At 41.8% G+C, this 10,198-nt stretch overlaps 2 non-coding genes across 2 annotated transcripts; both read right to left on the bottom strand.

Moving 5' to 3' along the window:
- Window positions 1-2,837: 2,837 nt before the first annotated feature.
- Window positions 2,838-3,000, bottom strand: LOC118818579. Its single transcript, XR_005008093.1, has one exon. It is a non-coding gene; the product is annotated as a U1 spliceosomal RNA (small nuclear RNA).
- A 1,246-nt stretch (window positions 3,001-4,246) lies between these two features.
- On the bottom strand, window positions 4,247-4,437 carry LOC118818568. The gene has a single exon (XR_005008084.1). It is a non-coding gene; the product is annotated as a U2 spliceosomal RNA (small nuclear RNA).
- Window positions 4,438-10,198: the final 5,761 nt, after the last annotated feature.

The raw sequence follows: 10,198 nt of genomic DNA, 5'->3' as shown, positions 1-10,198 counted from the left end.
ATTTCTGAACAGCTGAGCTAACGTTACGTGTAAATGAAGCTAGTGCCTTTGGTGATATGACTGGTGTGGGATTGTGTAGAATTGTCTAGAACTGAGGGGTAACCACTGTCCCATAGACTGCTGTTGGGGCAGGAGAGTCAGAACACACATTACGCTGCAGTGCATGCTGGGAACTGTAGTGCAGGGCATTGTGAAACGGGCTAATATTAACATAAAATTAAGATACTTTTGCAGGCCGGATAGGATTGTGTCGCGGGCCTAATGTGGCCCGCAGGCTTTGTGTTTGACACATGGGATGTACAGGCGGCACATACCACAACCATCAACAACGTGGACGTGCCCTACTATAAATGTCTGCATGGAAACAACAGCATAGAAAGATTCCACAAAGCTCGGCTGAACATGATTCCAGGTACGCAAGTGTAATCTGTACAATTAACGCTGTCATTACTCTAATACCTTTTTATTGTGAAGTTCAGGTCCCCACTGTGCAGCACAACCCTGTCAGCTTTATCTGGTAAGTGGCATAGCATGGTGGAACTCAGACAGGACAAGTCCAGAAGAGGAGGTGGTTCAACCTGGGCAGCCCGATCCAGGTGAGGCTGACGAGGCGTACCAGAGCGATGTGGAGGCACATGACGATGTACTGGATGCCGACTTGCCCCAAATGACGCTCAGCGGCAACAAAACTTCCACTGTTCACCCTCTGGCCTTTGTAAGTAGAAATTAACACAGTGCAATGATGACTGCCAAAGATAACATTTTTACTCATTCTCTCTTCTCTGCCTATTTTTGACCAGAAAAACAGGAGAGGGCATGGATGCCGTCAAGACTCCCCAAATTCAGAGAGTTCTTAGATGTTAAGTAGTGCAAAGTCTACAGTGAATGTAGACAGTTAAGCTCTCTTCAGACAGTCATGGGCTGGAGGTTAGGGAACCAGCCTTGTGACCGGAAGGTCGCTGGTTCAATCCCCTGAGCCAACAGTACGTGACAGAGGTCACCTAACCCCCAACTGCTCCCAGGGCGCTGTGGATAGGGCTGCCCATCGCTCCAGGCAAGTGCGCTCACTGCCCCCCAGTGCGTGTCTTCACTAGTGTGTATGTGGTGTTTCACTGCATGGATGAGTTAGATTGAAGTGAGGTGAGGGAGGTGAAATTTCCCCATTGTGGGACTAATAAGGGTCACTTAATCTTATTGGCTAAAAGTCTACACTCACTGTAGACTTAGACTGTAGACCACCAGAGATACAACATGCAATCCCTTTCGATAGTTTAGACTTTCTTCAAATTTGAGAGCTTTTCTGTGTGTAAACGGAATAAGTCCACAAAAAAGCATCTAGGACTGACAAGAAAAAAAAAAAAAAAAGTACAAATGCTAATAGTGTATGCCGTGTTATATTTTCCCATGTTTGGTGCTTGAAATTGAGCTAGAATTGTGACAGTGTCCCAGCCATTGCAGAGGATGTTTTTTGTGCACTGTTAAAAAAAAACTAAACATGATTATCAGGTTTACGGCATCATAGAATTCATGTTTTTATCAGCATAGTAACACCAGCAATTCAGGTAATTAACCCAAATGCTCCTGCCAGTCAGCAACAGGCTGTGTCGGTTGCAATGAAAAGCCCATCTCTATAGCAAAAAGACAACCTTCGTTAGTATCTCAGCACACGTGATTACGTGTGGTACTTTTCATAATAACTTTTCAGAATTTTATATTATATATATATATATATATATAAAAAAGGATGTTAGAAGGCGAAGATACTTCTGTTATATTTGTAGAACTCAGCTGTGGTAGAAAAGACACTCGAAAAAATACCATTTGAATTTTAGCCAACCAGAGAGAGCAAGCAGGTGTGGTCAGTGCTCCAGCACCCTCTGCGACCCAGAGGGATAAGTGGCTTAGAAGATGGATAGACAGACAGATGGATGGATATATCGATAATTTCGATAATACGACATTTAAACCCACATTGCTCATTGGGAAAACTTTTAGAACTTGATCTTAAGCTGCCATGTAGATAATTAATTTCATCTTTTCATATGTTGTGAAGCAAGAATTTAATAATTCTGTGTGTTGCATGAAGATTTGCCTACACAGGAACGAAGGGGCCTGAAAAACAACCCCATAGCATTATCCCTCCTCCACCAAACTTTAGACTTGGCACAATGTAGTCAGGCAGGTAATATTCTCCTGGCATTCACCAAACCCAGACTCATCCCTCAGACTGCCAGACAGAAGAGCTTGATTTCAGTCCAGTGGCGGCGAGTTTGCGTGGTGGACCACTTTGTGGCTAAGCTGGTCGGTGCTTCCATTCCACAATAACAGCACTTACAGCTGACAGGGGCAGATCTATCAGAACAGAAACGTCACAGACTGACTTGTGGCAGAGGTTGCATCTTATGAGAGCACCATGTTTAAAGTGACTGAGCTCATCAGTAGGACTCATTCTACTGCCAGGTCTGTCTATCGCGACTGCAAGGCTGTGTTCAATGTGCTCAATCCACCTGTGTGAACTGAATGGTTGTTAAAGGGCTGCTAATTGTTGTGAAAAATGAATGCGAGTCTATAGGAGGAACGAGGGATGGGGGGAAAAAAAAACCCAAGACCTAGAGGAATGCGGGTCAGTACGGCTGTGAATTAGAACTTGCAGACCAGCCCCGAGTGAGTACATACAGCTTGGTGACTGTCGGGGAAAAAGACTAAAGCTTCGAAATAAAAATCGAGATAGACAGAACGACGTGCTGAACACAATGGTCAAGATTTGAAAACTAACCACCTGTCCTGGATTAAACACAACAATTTACGTTCTTAAATCTGTTGTTAACCAGTGAATGAGGGGAGAGCGCGAACGCAGTCCCCACTACCAGAAATTATGCAGTCGAGATTTCCACATGTGGGAAATTCGCAGAGGTCAGCACAGCCTAGAGTGCAATGGCCGAGCCTCTCCCTGGGTGAACCACCTTCCTGATCATGGTGTCGCCCCTGCCAGGTAAGTATGAGGGCCGTCGCTTCGACGGACGGCAGTCACTCCTGTGTTTCTACTTCACACGGACGGTGACGCCACGCATTACCGCGAACGACAAAAGACACGACACAGAAAAATCACGAATAAATCCTCCGCAGCGCTAAACTGTCCGACTTTCCGAGGAGCTAAAAACACATTTAAAAAACATACATACATATATACCATATCTCCCATGATTCATCACGGCAATAATTTGCATAGCTGCCGCTCTCTCAAAATCCAACAAGTCACACGTAGACATACATTGTATATATGTGTGTGTGTGTATATATATATATATATATATACATACACACACACAATTATCTCTAATACCTGGGAGAAAAACGACTGTAATCCGATCTGAATGAACTTTAAAAAAAATTCATTCTTATTGCAGATCAGTTTGCGGAAGTGTTTGGTCATTTCCGGGTGCTGCACCGTGTTGTGAGAGGAGCTCACATGGCGCTGAAACGAAGGATGTTCATCTTCAGTTTGAGCAGAAATCCGCCTTCTGCACTACAACTGAACACATCTGCTCATTTTAGCCACACGCTGCTGTATAAACCACCGAAGCGAGCCGAAATGCGGACACGATAAACCCTCAGACACCACGCAGTGACCGGATAAGATGCTGACTCGAGCGGCTCACTGACCATCAGACATCAGCAGCGCTTCGTTCTCTGAACAAGAGTTTACAGTCAGACTCAGTCGATGTTGTGTAAGCAGACATCAGCTACAGTCAGCAGACAGACCAGCTTTGCTTAAGAAAAGCGAGCTAGTTTGGTGATCAGAAACAGATGAATAAACCGAGTGTATCTCTGTAGTTTAAGCTAATGAAGGGTTTTAAAGCTCATGTTTAACCCCGAGGTTCAGCAGCTCGGCTGCAGCTGGACAACTTCAGCAAAAGTTCCCTCTTCCAATACAAACAGGTTAACCGGCGCAGCTAATCTCTTAAAAAGGCTCTACGATAATATTAGAGATTTCCACAGGATCCCTAATCCTGCTGTAATCTCAGTTTCTATACAGTAAACTACACGAGTATTACTGATTGTCTTAAGTGTTGCAGAAATATGGTAGAAGGGGAACACAGGCTATTACACACCCGTAAACATCTCTGACAACGTTACTACCTATTTTTCATCTAGCCAAAACCCAAACATTTTTCCGTATGCAATCACACCAACCTCATGTTTGTGGATCACACAACTCTTTTCTTCACCTTCGTTATTTCCCCGAAGGGAGTGCACCGTTCCTGGATGTACTGCAATACCAGGTCGATGCGTGGAGTGGACGGAGCAAGCCCCTATTCCATCTCCCTGCTCCAAAAATCAATTTAATATATGGTCCCCGGGTAGGGGACGTATCAGATATTAAACTGATAAGAACAGATACTACACTTGATCTTAGCCAAAAGGCCGAGAAGCGATAAACTCCAACTCCCAGAAGGAGGTCGGTCACTCTAACCGCTACGCTTCACGCTGGTGGTTGACTGTGACTCGAATGCAAATGAAGCTGCACGGCGTTCAATCAGATACAAGTAGATCATATTTTGCCTGGGAAACCTTTCAGCAGCACGTCAGGCCAAAACTACTATACCACTGAAGCCGTAAAGCGTACTTGTCGAACTGTTCAAGCAGTCCCTACTATTTACTACAGAAATAAAAGCATTTTAACATTGTTACAGGTTTTATAAGCCGCCGTCTCCCTCTTGTGGTTAAATGCGGCACTGCGCCTTCAGCACGAGGCACGGGAGGTAATACAGCTGGTTTGAAGACTGTCATCCAAACTGCAGAGGAACGAGGCACATTGTAATACAATAAAAGTAAAGCGAACATGAAACACAGCAGACTGAAAAGGTGAAAGACGTCACGCGCTCAGCAAGCTGAAGTCCAGGCCTCTTCTAAAATGCTCGTTATACCTAATGTCCGCCATTCCAACTATGCTTACTGACCCTCCACTGACAGGTCTATTTAAGGTACACACGAAATGAAGAATGTTCATATATTTTATTATATATTATATATATTGTTTCATATATTTGGAGCTAGCTTATCACACATGCCGTATTTCAGCGCCCACTCGCCCACCGTCGAGAAATTTCGCTTATCTCCCTCGAAATCGCTGCTGCGTCACAGGGCCCAGAGCCCCGTGAAGAAGCAGGCCTTGATTTTTTACTCGACCCTCATCGGCTTTGCACCAACTCCTAAGTACACAGCGGCCACACACGGTCAACATGCAAATCTGTCTCACGTTACCAGCCTACCAGAAGATTTGTGAAGAACCTTTGCAGCCAGTTCTCACAGGTTCCAGCCGTTTGCTGTTGGCCGCGTGCGTCAAGTTGAAGGCCGAACCCTGAGCTGGATCTTCATCTGAACCTTTTACTCGGTAAATGGTCCGGGTTTGGCCTTTTACATGACATCAGACTAAGATCTTACATTTACTTTAAAAACAAAGCAGAACTGAGTCGCTGGAAGCCACAGGACATAAGATCAAGGTCCGACACTGAAGGCAGCGTTGTCCACTGTTGTGGTGTTTTCTGCTACTTTTTTAACTGCCTTGACGCGGACGCACAGGATTATGGGATATGAAAGGCAGCGAAGGGTACGCTGCCTTCAAAAAACGGCCGAGAGGAACTTCAGCAGGCGGTGTTTTATACACACATTAGAGTCGGACATGACTGGCTGCCTTCCTGCCTCGGACACTGTCTGAGGAGGCGGCGTTTACTACGTATCAGACCCAGCCCATGTGTTTTTAAACCAGCTTATATAGGTGTTTAGTGATAGCTTGTATTTTCGCCATTAATTGGGCGCAAATGAAACTAATTAATCAGTGAGTCCCAGGCAGATGCAGTACTTTTATAACCTTGCAGGAGCGTGTATCTGAAGTTGTAAGATGTATATATATATATATATATATATATATATATATATATATATATATATATAAAGCTAGTAGTCTGATTATCCATAAGTCATAAGGGTCCTTGTACAGTTAGAGGTCAGTACATAATTTGCATTTCTCTGGTCAAAAGAGGGATCATAATGCTAAATAGTCACACCCTCTCTTTCCTTCACTTTCTTCTTTCTCAAATGGTATCAGCAAAAAATGTGATTTTTAATTCTTTCGTTATTACAACCCCGTTTCCTAAAAAGTTGGGACGCTGTGCAAAATGTACCCAAAAACAAAATGCAAACCTATATCCAAACCCCATATTTAATCGAAAATAATACAAATACAACATATCAAATGTTAAAACTGAGAAATTTTATTGTTTTTAAAAAATATATGCCCATTCTGGACTGCAGGCAGACCAGGACTCGACCCCCGGACTCTTTTACTACGGAGCCTCGTTGTTTTAATACATGTGGAATGTGGTCTGGCATTGTCCTGCTGAAACAAGCAAAGCCTTTCCTGAAAAGATGTCGCCTGGATGGCAGTACATTGTCACTGTCCAGTGAAAAACATGTATCTCTGTTTTTGTTCTATGTAATTTGTAAACATTGTGTGAAAATTTCATGATGAATGGACCAACACGAATGCTCCCAAATCACTGGGAATAAAATCTGCTTATATTAACTCACATTAAAAGTAAAAGCTATTTGAGATTCATCCATTGTCTTCTTGGGCTTAATGCTGGAGTAAATTGGCCACTGAAGGATTTCTTTCACTGAATGAAACCATCTTGAGCCTGATGGTCACTATCATTTGTTAAATCTCCACTTAACACACAAAATAGCACATTAAAACAATGTGTGTGAAGTAGCCACACAATACAATCTGCAGACCATTCTTTTAAGCACTTAGTTCAGGTGTGTCTGAAGGTGGGATAGAGTGAAAATGTAGACTGAGCAGTTTGTCCTAACATACCAGTAGTTCAGCCCATTATTGTTAATCAGACCACAGAAATAGGGCTATTACAAATTAAAGGAGACTGGAACTGAGATTTAAGCCTTAAGGCAATTAAAGCTGTAAACAGATTTATAAAGATAGTTTCAGCCACTTTTATCTTATAGCCATTAATTCCTGAAGGTTACAGGCTCCATTTTCCAAATCCAGCTACACAACATCTAAAGGCTAAAAGCATTAAATGTATTATTGATAATGCAACAAAGCATTAAGCTTTGTGGCTCCTTGTGTGAGAGTTTGCTGCTTCTTGTTTTTCTATGTCTGTGTATTAAAGTAGGACTTCATGATCCAGCGTGTTAATCGTCATCATGTCCACAATGCTTTCCTTCAGTGTCTCAGAGCAGTGCTTCTTTATCCTGCTCCTGGAGCGTCCTGTTACTGCACATTTTAGCTTGTTCCGTGCTCTAGCACATTATTTTCCTTGCTGTTGAGAACCTCTGCTCTAGTAGTCTGATTCCACTTGTTTCATCAATTGGCTTCAGTCATCAAATAACTTGTCAGTTGTATGTGCTCCTTCAGGAATGGAATTAAAACATGCAGCCACACTGGTACTTTGCTGATGAGATTGATGGCATGTACCACAAAATAGAGCCTTGTGAAGTTTAGTTCCAGCATACCTAGCTTGGATAATCATTCCTGAATGAGCTGGATCTAGCATATTTGTTCACTTCCTGACATCCTTGACTGTTGGCTTGCTGTAGTTTTAATATCCAGGTGACTCTTTCTGTGACTGCATCACCTGAACAGCTGGAATTTAGGGAAGTGTATGAACCAAACACTAGGCAATAATTTTATTTTATTTTATTTTTGTGACTTGAATAGACATAACAAAGTGGAATTTGCCTTTTTTGCAGTATTCCATGTCCAGATATTGAGGACGTCACAACGGTGTATAGACACTGCCTTTAAACTATTGCAATAGCAAAAAGAATCCACTTGGAGGCAGTGTTACTGCATAAAAACACAGTATTAAGTGCCAGCCCATCGCCTTGATGCCATGGTAGTGACTCTTCAGCCTCCTCCATATTATTTCCTTAATCTGACAGACCCCTATGGGTATTCTTCAGTTCAAGAAAATTGATGCTTGTAGTAAGATGTCTAAATTGCAGCCAAGTTCAAATGAGACAAGTCCCTTTTTTGTGTAAGTAACTAGGCTATTTCTAGTCCTATTAGTTCTCACTGCTGAATTTTCAGTTGCCTTGAGTGTTTTTAAAGATTTTTTTTTACAATTATGAGGGATGCATTTTACATGCACCTTCAGAAATGCTTAAATGTTTTTTGGTTTAAAACATAAATAAAATGTTTGGTTTGGTTTAAAACATAAATAAAATGATAACCTCAAAAGTTATTATTTACCACTTGCAAGAGTATAGATGCAGTAACCAATGTAACAATGAAATAAAAACAGACTAGCCTTTACATGTTAATGACTAAAATGTAACTGAGTAAAAAACAGATACGTTTCCTCACATATATACACGCATAAATACTGGCTCTTCAAGTGCACTTTAAGGTAATGATTATATATAGAGCAGTGACAACTTGAAGAGCCATTTAAATGCATGAAGAACCTTTTAACAAATGTTTCCCCGTCTAGAAAAACCAGCACAGACCAGCATAGCTGATCACCAGCACAACCAGTATATGTTGTGTTTTGGGTGCTAATATGCTGGGTGATGACCATGCTGGGTGACCAGCTAAACCAGCCTAGGCCAGTTTAGACCATTTTTTTTTCAAGCAGGGTCTATATAGCACCAAAAAAGGGTCTGTTATTACTGTAGAACCTTTTTTGGTACTATGTAAAACCCTTTTTGCTAAAAGTGTACTTGAGTAGAAGTACAAGCATTTTGATTGGAGAATATTTAGGTCATGTAACAAGTTACTCCTCTTTGCTGATCTGGTTGGTCCATATTTTGTACTTTATAGCTGTCACATACTGCAAATAAGCATTCAAGCTAACACACTGCTGCCTTTGTGATGCAGTCACTTCAAAGTTAGAGGCGTCTTTCGTGCAGTTGTTGGCTTTGCTTTGTGCCTGTGTATTGCAGGCCTTCAGTCTTGTGTTTAGGAGAAGTGGCTGTCTCCTTTTCTTTTCAGCTATTCTGCTCAGAGGCATAGCGAGCCATGATGGCATTAGCATCAAATCCTTTAATGCAGTAATCTGTGTGGAGAATGGCAGTTGCTGACATTTGAAATGAGTGTGTGATACAGGCTAATCAGGTGCCAAAGTAATTCAGTACGTAGTACAATTGGTATCTGATCATCACTTTGACTTGCGCATTACAGTGGATGACTGGCCACTGAATAAATAATTTTAAAAAACTCTAAGTAGGATCACCCTCATTTTTGTGTTGAAGCAGCATCGCTGATGAAAAGAATATTTGCATTATTATCAAAGCCCCTGAGGATGGTGAGTCATGCAGGAAAGCTGTAGACTCCATTCATATCAGTAATTAGGGCAAATCTTAGCACCAACACAAGTGAATGGAAGGAAACATAGAGGAAGCAGAATGTCCGTCACTGGGGTTTTCAGTAAAATAAGCAATGCTAATAGACTTAAGCCTTAAGGTGATCCAGAGATGGATGTCTTTTGTGCTAAATTAGATATGTCAGATTTTAAACAGCTATGCATTGATGTATTTATTCATTCATGGTTGCAACGGAAAATGCATTATGAAGTGTCTGAAATTTTTCAGGTAGTCCCGCGTGCTACTCCTAATGCTAATAGAAAGACTTTGAATTTGAATTAGATTAATTTTTAGGCTCAGGTTTAAAATGGCTCTCCATTTAAAGAACAGAGCTCCATTTTCCCTGACACCTATATGAGTAAGTGCTGTAGGACAAGGAGGTGAGCTGAGACATCCACTCTGAATTACTTATTACGTTCACATGAGCTATATTTAAAAGACTTTATAAATAAAACAGCAGGATCCTCCTCATATATAAATAAGTGATGACTGCATTTTTCACATATAACGCTGGCTTTTGTCTGCCTCTGTGTGCGCTCAGTCATCTGTGGTCCAACCATGTGCACAGAGGGGCACAGATATGAAGAAAGTCAAACAAGGATATGAAGTGAGCGCATGTTTTGTATTTTTCTTTACGTAACGTTCTTGGTTTTGGGGGCAATGGAGCCTGAAAGAAGCCCCTTTTCTGGCTTTGCTTAAATATGTCACCACTGCCTATTAGCAAAACCCCCATCAACAAGCCACATTCAGCATACAGCTGAGAGAATTTTGAGAGAGGGGCAAAGCTTTTGATCATGTTTGAGATGTCTTTCGC

This window comes from Colossoma macropomum, unplaced genomic scaffold, assembly GCF_904425465.1.
Source record: "Colossoma macropomum unplaced genomic scaffold, Colossoma_macropomum, whole genome shotgun sequence".
Lineage (NCBI taxonomy): Eukaryota > Metazoa > Chordata > Actinopteri > Characiformes > Serrasalmidae > Colossoma > Colossoma macropomum.
This window is presented reverse-complemented; position numbering and strand designations above follow the sequence as displayed.